Consider the following 12,491-nt stretch of genomic DNA (forward strand, 5'->3'; position numbering starts at 1 on the left):
TATCAAGGGCACACTACAACATGATGTATACATTGTATCTCAAATTTCGCCTTCAGCAAAGTTTTGATTTTATACTGTAACTAGCTGACCCGACAAACTTCGTATTGCCACAAATTAACCTGTGTTGTACATAAATCATGAATCTTGGATGATCTTTGCACAATCTCGAGTTTTGCAAACTCCCCAGTGGGCGGCGCTTCCGACGGCGGGTCACCGGCAACACTCGCGACCGTCTCGTCCTGAATGATCTAGTGTTACTATAGATAGTTTTTGTGATCTTGTATTGACTAATGTTTTATGGAAGAGTCTCGAATTTCTCGAGTTCGATTAGTTTTTGAGTTTCGCAAAAATTTCTGTTTTATTTGTATGAGAGTCCATATCCCCCTACCACAGGGGTGAGAGGTCTCTAACTATCGTAAAATGAATTCAAGACTCCAAAATCTCCCACATGCCAAATTTGGTTCCATTTGCTTGATTAGTTCTCAAGTTATAAGGAAATTTGAATTTCATTTATATTGGAGCTCCCCTCTTAAAAGGGGAAGGGGTCGTAATTCACCATAGAAAAAATTTCTGCCATCTAAAACTCCCACATGCCAAATTTGGTTCCATTTGATTGATTAGTTCTCGAGATAAGAGGAAATTTGCATTTCATTTGTATGGAAGACCACCCTCTTAAAGGGGAGATGGGCCATAACTCACTTTCTAAAGAAGAGAGGGGTCTCAATTCACCATAGAAAAAAATCTTGCGTCCAAAACCACTTACATGTCAAATTTGGTTCCATTTGCTTGATTAGTTCTAGAGTTATGAGGAAATTTGTATTTCGTTTGTATGAGAGCCCCCCCTCTTAAAAAGGTAAGGGGTTCTAATTCATCAAAGAAAAAATGGTTGCTTCCAGAAACACCCACATGCCAAATATGGTTCCATTTGCTTGATTAGTTCTCGAATTATGAGGAAATTTGTATTTTAATTGTGTAGAAGCACCCCCTCTTAAAGTTGGGAGGGGTCCTAATTCACCATAGAAAATATTTTTGCTTCCAGAAACCTCCACATGCCAAATTTGGTTCTATTTGCTTGATTAGTTCTCGAGTTATGAGAAAATTTGAATTTCATTTGTATAGGAGCCCCCCCTCCTAAAGTGGGTAGGGGTCCCAATTCATCATAGAAAAAAATTTTGTCTCCAAAAACACCCACGTGCCAAATTTTGTTCCATTTGCTTGACTAGTTCTCGAGTTATGAGGAAATTTGTATTTCGTTTGTATAGGAGCCCCCCCTCTTAAAGTTGGGAGGGGTCCTAATTCACCACAGAAAATATTCTTGCCCTCGAAAACTTTCACATGCCAAATTTGGTTTCATTTGCTTGATTAGCTCTCGAGTTATGAGGAAATTTGTATTTCATTTGTATAGGAGCCCCCCTCCTAAAGTGAGGAGGGGTCCCAGTTTATCATAGAAAAAATTTTTGTCTCCAAAAACACCACGTGTCAAATTTGGTTCCATTTGCTTGATTAGTTCTCGAGTTATGAGGAAATTTGCATTTCATTTGTATAGGAGTCCCCCTTCGTAAAGTGGGGAGGAGTCCTAATTCATCATAGAAAAAAATTTTGTCTCCAAAAACACCCACGTGCCAAATTTTGTTCCATTTGCTTGATTAGTTCTCGAGTTATGAAGAAATTTGAATGGAAGCCCCCCCTTTTAAAGAGGAGAGGAGTTATAATTCCCCTTATAAAGAGGGGAGGGGTCTCAATTTACCATAGAATAAATTCTTGTCACCGGAAACACTCACATGCCAAATTTTGTTCTATTTGCTTGATTAGTTGTCGAGTTATGCAGAAATTTGTGTTTCATTTGTATGGGAGCCCCCCCCTCTTAGTGGGGGAGGGGTTTCTAACCATCACTAAAACCTTTCCTGGCCCCAAAAAACCTCTACATGCATATTTTCATGCCGATTGGTTCAGTAGTTTTCGATTCTATAAGGAACATACGGACAGACAGACAGACAGACAGACAGATAGAAATCCTTCTTTATAGGTATAGATTAGTGTAAAAACCCATTTTTACTTTAACACCTTGACTGGGGGCGAAATGGGCACCCTTAGGTGGGGTGAAACGAGCACTATGTTGCATTAACTAACTTGTCAATTACTTTGTTTATCGCGTCACTGCATGTTTACATGAATATGGTATGAATATGCCAAGGGTATCCGGAAGATTTAATTGGTCAAAAAAGGCCTTGTAAGCGGCCTTGTAAGCGGCCTTGATCACTATAAGGCGAGACGGAATATCCACAAAACAAGTCGCCAAGTACCACGGCATTCTGCGGGAGACGTTAGCTCGGTATGTGAGGCGATACGAACGGCAATCTCGGGACAGGAGGTGGACCCAATTGATTCCTTCAAACCTGTTTTCGCTCCCGCTGCAGAACAAGAGCTGATGGATCATATTTTGGATATGGAGGTTCGATGCTACGGTATTACTACCCGTGAAATCAGCAGCCTCGCATACCAGCTGGCAGAGAGAAACGGAAAAGCTTATGCCTTCAACACCAAAACACAGCTAGCCTAAGTGGCATCCGAAATATTCTTTGTGTGCCCCAGAGGCAACCTTATCGGCTCAATTGGTTTTAAGCAGGGGCGGACTGGGAGCCAAAGGGCCCACCGGGCCTTTGAGATTAGGGGCCCCAGTTTGCAATGTTCTCATGATAGTAAATTAACACAAAAAACGACATCTACTCAAAAGACATCAGCGTTACAAGGTCAGTAAATCGAATGAATATGGGCTCTATTTTGTAAGTCATGTCGTGCAACTCGACTCGACTCAGGCACGGTCGAGTGTCGTGTATCAGGAGAACGAGCAGCATAGCGGCTAGATGCTCGAAACAAATAAACTCAGTCGTTATTAGGATCGAGTTACTAGCTTTTAACGTGTGTGTCATATTAGCGGTTCACGGTACTTTAGTTTGGTCGCATTTTTCTTCAACCCAATCTTCGCTACTTTGAGTTTTAGTTTGTTCAGCCACCACTACAGATGATGTTCTATCGACAATATCCATTTCATTGGGAAAGCAGACGAACTAACTAGATTTGCTGAAGATTGTGCTTGTGTGTTGCTCCTTTCATAACATCCTGTAACGGCATGTTGAACAGCCCACATGAGGGACCATCACGTTGATAAAGTCCCCTGCGAGGTTAGAATGGCCACTCATTTTACGGTCGATGGTATCATACGCAATTTTGAAATCAATGCAATAATTGTGCGTTGAATTCTGTATTCGTGGACTTTTTGGAGAATCTGCCACAGCGTGAATATTTGATTTGATTTGCGTGATAAATGATAGGATGTCATTAGTTCAATATATATGAGTAGATTACTGCGTCTACACGTCAGAACAGAACTGTTCATAGTGCAGGCGATTCCCGTGCCGAGTTATAGCTATCCCTGAGATTAAACTTTTGCATTCTCCTATAAGAATCATGCTTCTATAAGCAAGGTATTCTGTGCGAATCCTCTGTAGAATTTCCTCACACGATTCCAATGTGAGGAATGCCCGAGACTCTGCGCGAATCTTTTTGGTTCGTCTTGGTAGAGCTGCGGAAAAAAGAACCCACCGTCTAAAAACGTCAGTACGAAGAGCACGTGCTCGCCAGTCCAGAGGAGCGGTTCGCCAGCAACGACACACGAAGTTTCTACAAAACGGTCAGGTGCAAGAATTTTGCCATGCCTGTGATGTGCAATGATAGTGCTGGCAACCTACTTACTGACAAAATGACGGTAGCAGCCAGGTTGAAGAGTATTTCCAGACGCTGTTGAATAGAGAAGTAAACACGAAGATCAGCAGGTACAGGGTAAGAATTTTGAGCGACGGCCAAACTGTGGAGCCATCAACACAGGAGGAGGTCAAAAGAGCAATCAGTGAGCTGAAAAACGGTAAGGTTGCTGTAAAGGATGGCATCCTGGCTGAACTTCTAAAAGCGAGGAGCGAGCTGCTGTACGAAACAATTCGCTACCTCATTGTCAGGATCAGAATATGGGAGGAAAATAAATATCGGAGGAGTGGTTGATTGGCCTCATTTCCCAAAATTTTAAAAACGGACATCGACTTGAGAAAACTATCGAGGCATTACGTTGCTCAATTTTGCCTATAAGGTGCTCTCCCTATCGTGTTTTTAAGACTGAGTCCATTAGCTGAGTTCTTCGTCGGCGAGTATCAAGCTGGTTTTCATAAGGGTCGCTTCGCGATGGATCAAATATTTACCCTGCGTCTAGTAACTGGCGAGTTCCGGGAGTGCAACTTGCAGACTCATCATATTTTTATGGATTTCAAGGCGGCATATGATTCAGTCAAACGAAATTAGCTGTGACAGTTAATGCTAGGACATGGTTTTCTTACAGAACTAGTTACGTTGACTCGTGTGACGCTGGATGAGTAAAAATTATGAGTCAGAATAGCAGATGAGACCTCACGTGCTTCTTGATTTTGCGGATGACGTGGATATCACCGAAATCAAAAGTAGAGCAGTGAAAGAGGCCTTTAGGTCATTTATTGAGAAATTGGGACTTACCATTAACACCGCCAAAACAAAGTACATGGCGTGGAAATCCAAATGGTGTTGGTGTCGAAGAGGAACTGAATATATTTTGGTATGCTTGTGACATGTGACAACGATGTAAATCGCAAAATAAAACGACTAATTGGTCGGTATTAAGTCAGACCGAACCAAGTGACAAAACTCTGTTTTCGAGAAAAACGCGTTCAAAGTGTGCAGCTCTGTATGGTTTATATGCTACCAATCGTTAGATATCATCTCATAACTATGTCTGTGTGCAATATTTATGTAGTCTGATTGGAGTAAAATGTTGCTTTGAAATTTCTTGATCGTTTGCATTCATTAACTCATTTTTTAAAATTTTGCGACTTGGTCCGGTCTGATCTAACACCGACCAATTGTAGCTGCGAATTGGCCTTTACGCAGGCATTACGTTTTGTAGCTGAAGTCCCGTAGCTTGCAAATTCCCATAAACTGACGCTCTAGAGAACACTAATTCTCTCGGTGGCCCTTCACGGACATGAATCATGGAATGGACGCTAAAAGAAGCTGATCGACGAATGCTTAGGGTTTTAGCGTAAAATTTTGCAAAATCCAAAATGGCGTGTAGCGCAGACGCATGAACCACGAGCTATATTAAGAATGTAAATATGCTGTTATAATAAGATAGTACAGTGTGGCAGTCTGCGCTGGACTGGTAACGTGTCTAGAATGCCCGACGAAAGAGTAGCCAAAATTATTTTAAGCAGAGAATCAAGAAGAGGCCCTAGACTTCGGAGTAGACATCGCACTGATAGATGTGCGCTATCGAGGATGATGCACGTTCAGCTGGTATTCGAGGGGTTTGAAGCAAGGTAGCCCAGGATTGAGTACTGGAGGACCATAATTCATTCGGAGCAGGATCGATAACGGCCCGCCGCCACTGAAGTAAACTAAGTATGGAGCTTAAGCCGACAGTTCGAAATTTATAAGTAGTCAAATAACTGCAGATGAAATACTAATTTTACTTTTAAATACTCAGAATTGAAGCTGGTAATATTTTCGGAGCTTGGAGCAACAGCTCAACTTAAATGATTTCATGAATCACCGTGCCCCAGCAATTGAACATTCGTGAGTCGTAGAAAAAGTTCAATTGAAAGAGAAAGTTTTGTTTAAAGTTCGGGGCCCCAACAGTCTCATTTGAAGCTGAATTTTCAATCATCAAATCGGTTGATTTCATGAATCATGGGGCCCCAGCAATCGAACATTCGTGAGTCATAGAAAAAGTTTAATTGAAAGAGAAATTTTGGTTTAAAGTTCGGGGCCCCAACAGTCCCATTTGAAGCTGAATTTTCAGTCATCAAATCGGTTGATTTTATGAATCATGGGGTCCCAGCAATCGAACATTCGTGAGTCATAGAAAAAGTTTAATTGAAATAGAAATTTTGGTTTAAAGTTCGAGGCCCCAACAGTCCCATTTGAAGCTGAATTTTTAATCATCAAATCGGTTGATTTCATAAATCATGGGGCCCCAGCAATCGAACATTCGTGAGTCGCTGAAAGACTTTAACTGAAATAAAAATTCTGGAATATCTCATTTTGTGTAACTACAAAAATTTTACTGGGGCCCACCGGGCATTTGCCCGGTTGCCCGGTGGGCCAGTCCGCCCCTGGTTTTAAGCGACTAGCGGTCGATAGTTTTTTTTGACGTTTTGACATGTTTTGACACGTTTTATGTTTGTGTATGTATGGGTATCAGTTTGAACTGTGAACACTGGTACCTGTGCACAACGAAGTCTCTTCGGCGCGACAAATATCGCATTTTTATTGCGAAAATTACGGTCGTGAGTGATAAGTGCTAGTGTAAAAGATATTTTTACTCCTACTGCATCTTAGTGAATAAGGGCAGGTAGGTGACAAGTGAAGAAAAGTGTAAAAAAAGTGAAAGTTTGCCTCCTCAAATAGTGAATTGTTCTCAGGAGGTAAACAAAAAAGTCGACAGCAATCGGTATGCTAAAGTGCGTGCCGCTGCAAACAAATTTGATGTACGCTGCGTGAATATAAAAACCAGTGTTGCTAAATTCACCGTAAAAGAACTAATTAACATGATATTCAAAGTATCTAATTTTTTGGGTAAGGTATTCTCAGAAACGCAACCTTTGAAACTCAATATTAAAATAGAACTATTTTTTTTAGTATTTTTTTCTCTTAATATTTTTCTAATGTATGTGTAAATATTGTTGCTATTTTTTTTCTTTTCCTTGTGATTGTAATATGTAGTTACTTAACATTCTTTTTTTTATTTACTCAGACAATATTATAAATAACTTTACAGATGTGGTATTTCCAGTTTACTTATTTTGGAAAACTCTAAAATGAGCAAAACTGCAAAATGTTCCAGTAATGGAGAGCAAGATAGTAATGGAGGAAATTCCAACGTTAAAAAGATTAGACCTCACATTTGTCTTAGGCAACGTACTGGTCTACCTTCTAACCAAGCTAATACGTCCAGAACGGAGAGTGATCGGAATGAAAAGGAAGCTAAAAGAACCGGAGGCGCCCAAAAGTGACCTACAAGTTTGATAGCTAACTCCAATGGACTCTCCTCCAGGGATGTGGATAGCACGGTGGAAGTTGGAATAATGCTAAGGAACTATCTTAGCAAGCAATTGACTACGGTACGGTATTGACCGCAGTACGGCCAAGCAGAATGTTCTACAAAAAACTGAAGAACAAAGACACGCATTAGTAAGCCCGAAGTTTGCAAAATGCAGCCGTAAAAATAGTTACCCGGTTTTATATAAACATCGAGCAACTGCGCTATGGCTAAAGGATGTAATTCGGTCACTTGCTAAACTGAACTTGCATATTTGGCGTACGGCTCCGCCTAAAAAGAATGAGGAGCGAATATCCAAGAAAAATGAAGCCAATTAAGTTTTTGCAGGCTAACCTCCATCACGCTAGAGGCGCTTCGGCGGTCCTAAGTAGGAGGTTTAATAAAGAGGGGTTGGACATGGCATTGCTACAAGAGCCATGGTCCAACAAAGGAAAAATACACGGAATTCAAATTGAAAGATGTAAGTTGTTCTATGACGAGAATCAAAACTCGCCCAGAACAGCAGTTCTCGTCAATAATACGTTGAAATGCTATCCTATTACGGAATTCATCAAACGTGATATCGTTGCGGTCATGGTGGAGCTACCAACCATCAAAGGGAAAACTGAAGTCGTAGTCGCTTCCGCATACTTTCCTGGTGATGTTTCTGTGGTGCCTCCTCCTGAAATCGCATCGTTTGTTAAATACTGCCGCAAAGTTAATAAGTCGTTTATCATTGCATGTTACGCAAACGCTCACCACACAGTGTGGGGCAGTACCGACATAAATGCAAGAGGTGAAAATCTTCTTGAATACCTGTCATCAAACAATATAGATATATGCAATTTGGGTAATAAACCCACATTTTCAAATATAATCAGAGAAGAAGTACTGGACTTGACACTTTGCAACTCTGCAATTTCTGAGAAAATTCGGAATTGGCATGTCTCAGGTGAAACTTCACTATCTGATCATAAACACATCATGTTTGAATGGGGTGGAGGCGACACTACGCCTGTGACATTTGATCCAAGGAAAACAAACTGGGATCAGTATGCTCATCACTTAAACTCAAACACATTTACAACGTATAATATTGATTCGAGTCAACAATTTGAATCATTTTCTCAAAAATTAAATGAAGTGATTCTTAATGCTTACAACAATAGTTGTCCTATCAAACATTCGTCCTTTAACAGGGATGTACCGTGGTGGAATCTGAAGTTCGAACGTCTTAGGAAAAGTACTCGAAAAATGTTCAATTTTGCCAAACGTACGTCAAATTGGACTGAATATAGGAAAGCTCTAACTGAGTATAATAAAGAAATAAGGAAATCTAAGAGGAAATTTTGGATACTAACATGCGAAACCATGAATAATACACCAACAGTTGCAAGACTACAGAAAACCCTTGCAAAAAATCACACAACCGAACTAGGCAATCTTAAGTATCAAGACGGAGATTGTACTAAAAATCCAGGTGACACTTTAAACTTGATGATGGAAACACATTTTCCGGGCTCAACTGTGTGTGTGGTTTCGGAAGGTATAGGTGTAGAAATTTGTTCTACAGAGATTTTCTCAGAATCTAGTAGAGCAGACGGTATAGCACCAGATGTATCTGACGAAATCTTTACAACAGCGAGAGGGGCAAATGCTGTAAGATCGTTTCAGCCATTTAAATCTGCAGGTGTTGACGGAGTATTTCCAGCACTGCTTCAAAAAGGTGAAGTAGTCCTGGTATCGGCGCTCATGCAGATTTTTAGGGCAAGTTTAAGATTTAAATAAGGAAACTGGGGGGAAAATGAACACCCTTAGCAGTTTCGCCATTTTCTCCCCCAGGAACTAATCAAATGCTGATCGCACTATACGAATTGAAAGCTGGTTCATATTCCACGTAGCAATATATAAAGATGTTTAAAAAAGGACTATTTGTCATGAAAAATTCCTTTTTTTCGAAAGCGTCACATTCGTCACTGAGCCTGATTTTTTTCATGTGGGTAAAATGAACATGCAGTGAGGGCAAAATGAACATGTCATAGAAAACTAAAGTTAACATGCAGTTTGGATAAATTAAACATTTTTTTACATTATCATTGTTCTACATAAGCCGTAGGTATTCAACAGGGCTGTTGGAATTAAAATGGGACTCCACAAAGTTAACATAATGTATCTTCGCCACGTTCATAGAATGCTTGACTTTTAGCTCGCAGGATTTTCCAGCACTCGGTCATTTTCCGTCATTTTTCGAGAGACTCGATCATTTTTGTGGCTTGAATTGTAATTATTTCGTAGCTGTTGATAAATGGAAAGTGAAATATCATGATACACAGTGTTCATTGTGCCCTCATAGTGAGGTGTTCATTCAAGTTTTCAAGTGTTTATTATAAACAAACAGTTGATAAAAATATTTGGAATTTTCGACAGATCCGTAGGATAGTGATAAGCAAACAACACTGAATGATACCAATAGTCGAAATTTAATTTGTTTCGCCAAAGTAGCTTATTTACTAATAGTGGAAATTACCATCGGCTTCAGATTTCTGCAAATATTTTTTACTTTTTCCATTTTTTTCACATTGGAAAGCTTATGATCACCACATATTGTCTCAAACAGCTTGAAATACTTCTAGGAGAAGATACCTATTGATCTGGAACAGATTTTAATCGGTTTACTGGGAATTTGGTTGCCTGTTCTTTTTACCCCCCTGTTCATTTTACCCACAGTTCCCCTACATTCCATCGAAATGGAGATCAGTTAAGGTCATTTTCATACCGAAAGCTGGTAAGAGAGACAGGAGGAATCCCAAATCCTTCAGACCTATCAGTCTACCTTCGGTTCTACTGAAGACAATGGAAAAAGTTCTGAATGATTATGTCGATTCAACATATATGCAATCATATCCATTATCTGAATATCAGTTTGCATATCAATCTGGTAGTTCGACAGTAACAGCACTTCATACGCTTGTAGGTAAAATTGAGAAATCTCTTTCAGTAAAGGAAATTGCGCTTTGTTCTTTCCTGGATATTGAAGGAGCTTTCGACAATACTTCCTATTCATCTATGAAAGATGCTATGAAACGAAGAAAATATAATACGCACATAATAGACTGGATTCATACCATGCTGGCAAAAAGAGAAATCACTTCTGAGCTTGGAGGGTCCTCTATGACAATAAAGGCAATGAAGGGATGTCCACAAGGAGGAGTTCTTTCGCCACTTTTGTGGTCTTTAGTTGTAGATGATCTACTTAGGAGTCTAGAAGCTGAAGGTTTCAAAGTTGTCGGCTTTGCAGATGACCTTGTCATCATGGTGAGAGGAAAATTTGATAACATAGTTTTGGAAAGAATGCAACAGGCTCTAAGGTTTACCCAATATTGGTGTAAGAAGGAGGGCTTAAGCATTAATCCGACAAAAATCGTAATTGTCCCTTTCACTAAAAGGAGAAAATTCAACTTAAAGCTTCTCAAGCTTGAAGGAAAGCAAATAAAAACTAGTGAACAGGTAAAATTCTTAGGTTTAATTCTGGACGCAAAGCTAAACTGGAATGCACATCTCGACGTAGCGATAAACAAGGCAGTCAGTGCATTGTGGCTATGTTCAAAAACCATCGACAGGAAATGGGGCTTAAAGCCAAAAATGATAATGTGGATCTACACATCTATTATAAAACCGAAAGTTACGTATGCTTCGTTAGTCTGGTGGCCAAAAACAAAGGAGGCTACTGCTGAATCAAAGCTTGCAAAACTTCAACGACTTGCGTGCATTGCAATAACCGGAGCAATGCGTAGTACTCCATCGAAAGCATTAGATGCAATTCTCAATCTGCTTCCTTTGCATGAATTTGTGCAATTGGAAGCAGAGAGATGTGCTCTGAGGCTTAATAAATTTAAAAATGTTTCATCGGAACATTCTGGTCACATGAGCATTCTGAATTACTTTAAAATAGAGCCTATGTTAAGTATGAATGGAGATTGGATGAAACCGGAGGATAACTATGACACTCCCTACAAAGTGTGCGAAACATCGCGCCACGATTGGGAGATTGGAGTTCCTATGGTTCGTCAAGGTCCAACGATATTTTTCACTGATGGCTCAAAAACAAAAACTGGTGCTGGGATCTATGACCCTGGAACAAAAATATCAGTGGCAATGGGAATATGGCCAACTGTGTTTCAGGTGGAGATTTTTGCTATAATTGAATGTGTAAATGTTTGCTTGAGGAGGAAATATAAACATGCAAATATTTGCATCTTCTCTGATAGTCAAGCAGCACTGAAGGCACTGAGTGCTTGTAAATGTACTTCTAAAATAGTTTGGGATTGCATTCTTTCTTTGCGACGTCTATGTCAAATGAACTCAGTCAATCTGTATTGGGTTCCAGGACACTGCGGCATTGAAGGCAATGAAATAGCAGACGACTTAGCAACAAAACGTGACAGCCAATTGGATGGCAGTCAGAAGATGTAACCAGTCCAAAAGATTCATAACTCCAAATGCAAAAACCACCAAAAAGCTCATAGAGCTCTTTGTACATACACTGGCCTAGTAACTGGACACTGTCCGAGTAGATATCATTTTAAAAACATTGGTCGGGTTGGTAATGATATCTGTCGCTTTTGCAATCTTGAAAGTGAAACTTCGGAACATCTGTTATGTAGTTGTGGTGCGTTATATACGAGTAGATTTAAATTTCTCGACAAGGGTTGTTTATTTCCCGGTGAGCTTTGGTCTGCTAATCCCAGGAAGGTTATTAGTTTCATAAACCATATCATACCTGACTGGGAACGTGTAGCGGCAAATGGCCAATCACTTGTATAAGGATATAAGCAAATAAGGATATAAAGATATAAGCACACTGACTAATTTTTAGTTTTTGAAGCATGAATTCAAATTGCAATTTTCATTATCATGTGAATAATTTTTCAATTTGTTAACAGTATGCCTTTAATTATCGATAGTGAATGTATGTTTTGTAATGACGACACTTTAAAAATTCAGTCATTTTGGATGCATAAATCAGCCAACAAGTTAGGGTGCTCATTATGCCCCTAATACCCCTAAAATTTTATCCAGTCATCCCAGTCGTCATGGTGTTCGTTAGAAAATGATTGCAGGTATTCATTAAGACATCTATGATTCCTTTCCAACGTCTGTGGATGATAAGCTGTTCCGAATGTTTGTTTGAATTTCAGCATTTCTGAAATTTGTTTTAGTGCGTCATTATTATATTCTGTTCCTTGATCTGATTTTAATTCAAGGAAATTTCCATAAACTAATATATAATTTTCTACTAGTGCCTTCGCTATAGTCGAGGCTTCCTTATTTTGTACAGGTATAATAACTATGCACTTTGTTAAATCGCATTGTA

At 39.6% G+C, this 12,491-nt stretch overlaps 1 long non-coding RNA gene across 2 annotated transcripts in view; it reads left to right on the forward strand.

Moving 5' to 3' along the window:
* The first annotated feature begins 6,328 nt into the window (after positions 1 to 6,328).
* The window catches only part of LOC128734913 (uncharacterized), a 29,146-nt gene continuing 22,983 nt past the window's right edge, over positions 6,329 to 12,491 (forward strand). For both annotated transcript variants that reach the window (XR_008411992.1, XR_008411993.1), the window contains exon 1: positions 6,329 to 6,654. This is a non-coding gene — a long non-coding RNA (uncharacterized LOC128734913). The remainder of the gene's footprint in view (positions 6,655 to 12,491) is intronic.

This window comes from Sabethes cyaneus, chromosome 2, assembly GCF_943734655.1.
Source record: "Sabethes cyaneus chromosome 2, idSabCyanKW18_F2, whole genome shotgun sequence".
In the NCBI taxonomy this organism is placed as follows: Eukaryota; Metazoa; Arthropoda; class Insecta; order Diptera; family Culicidae; genus Sabethes; species Sabethes cyaneus.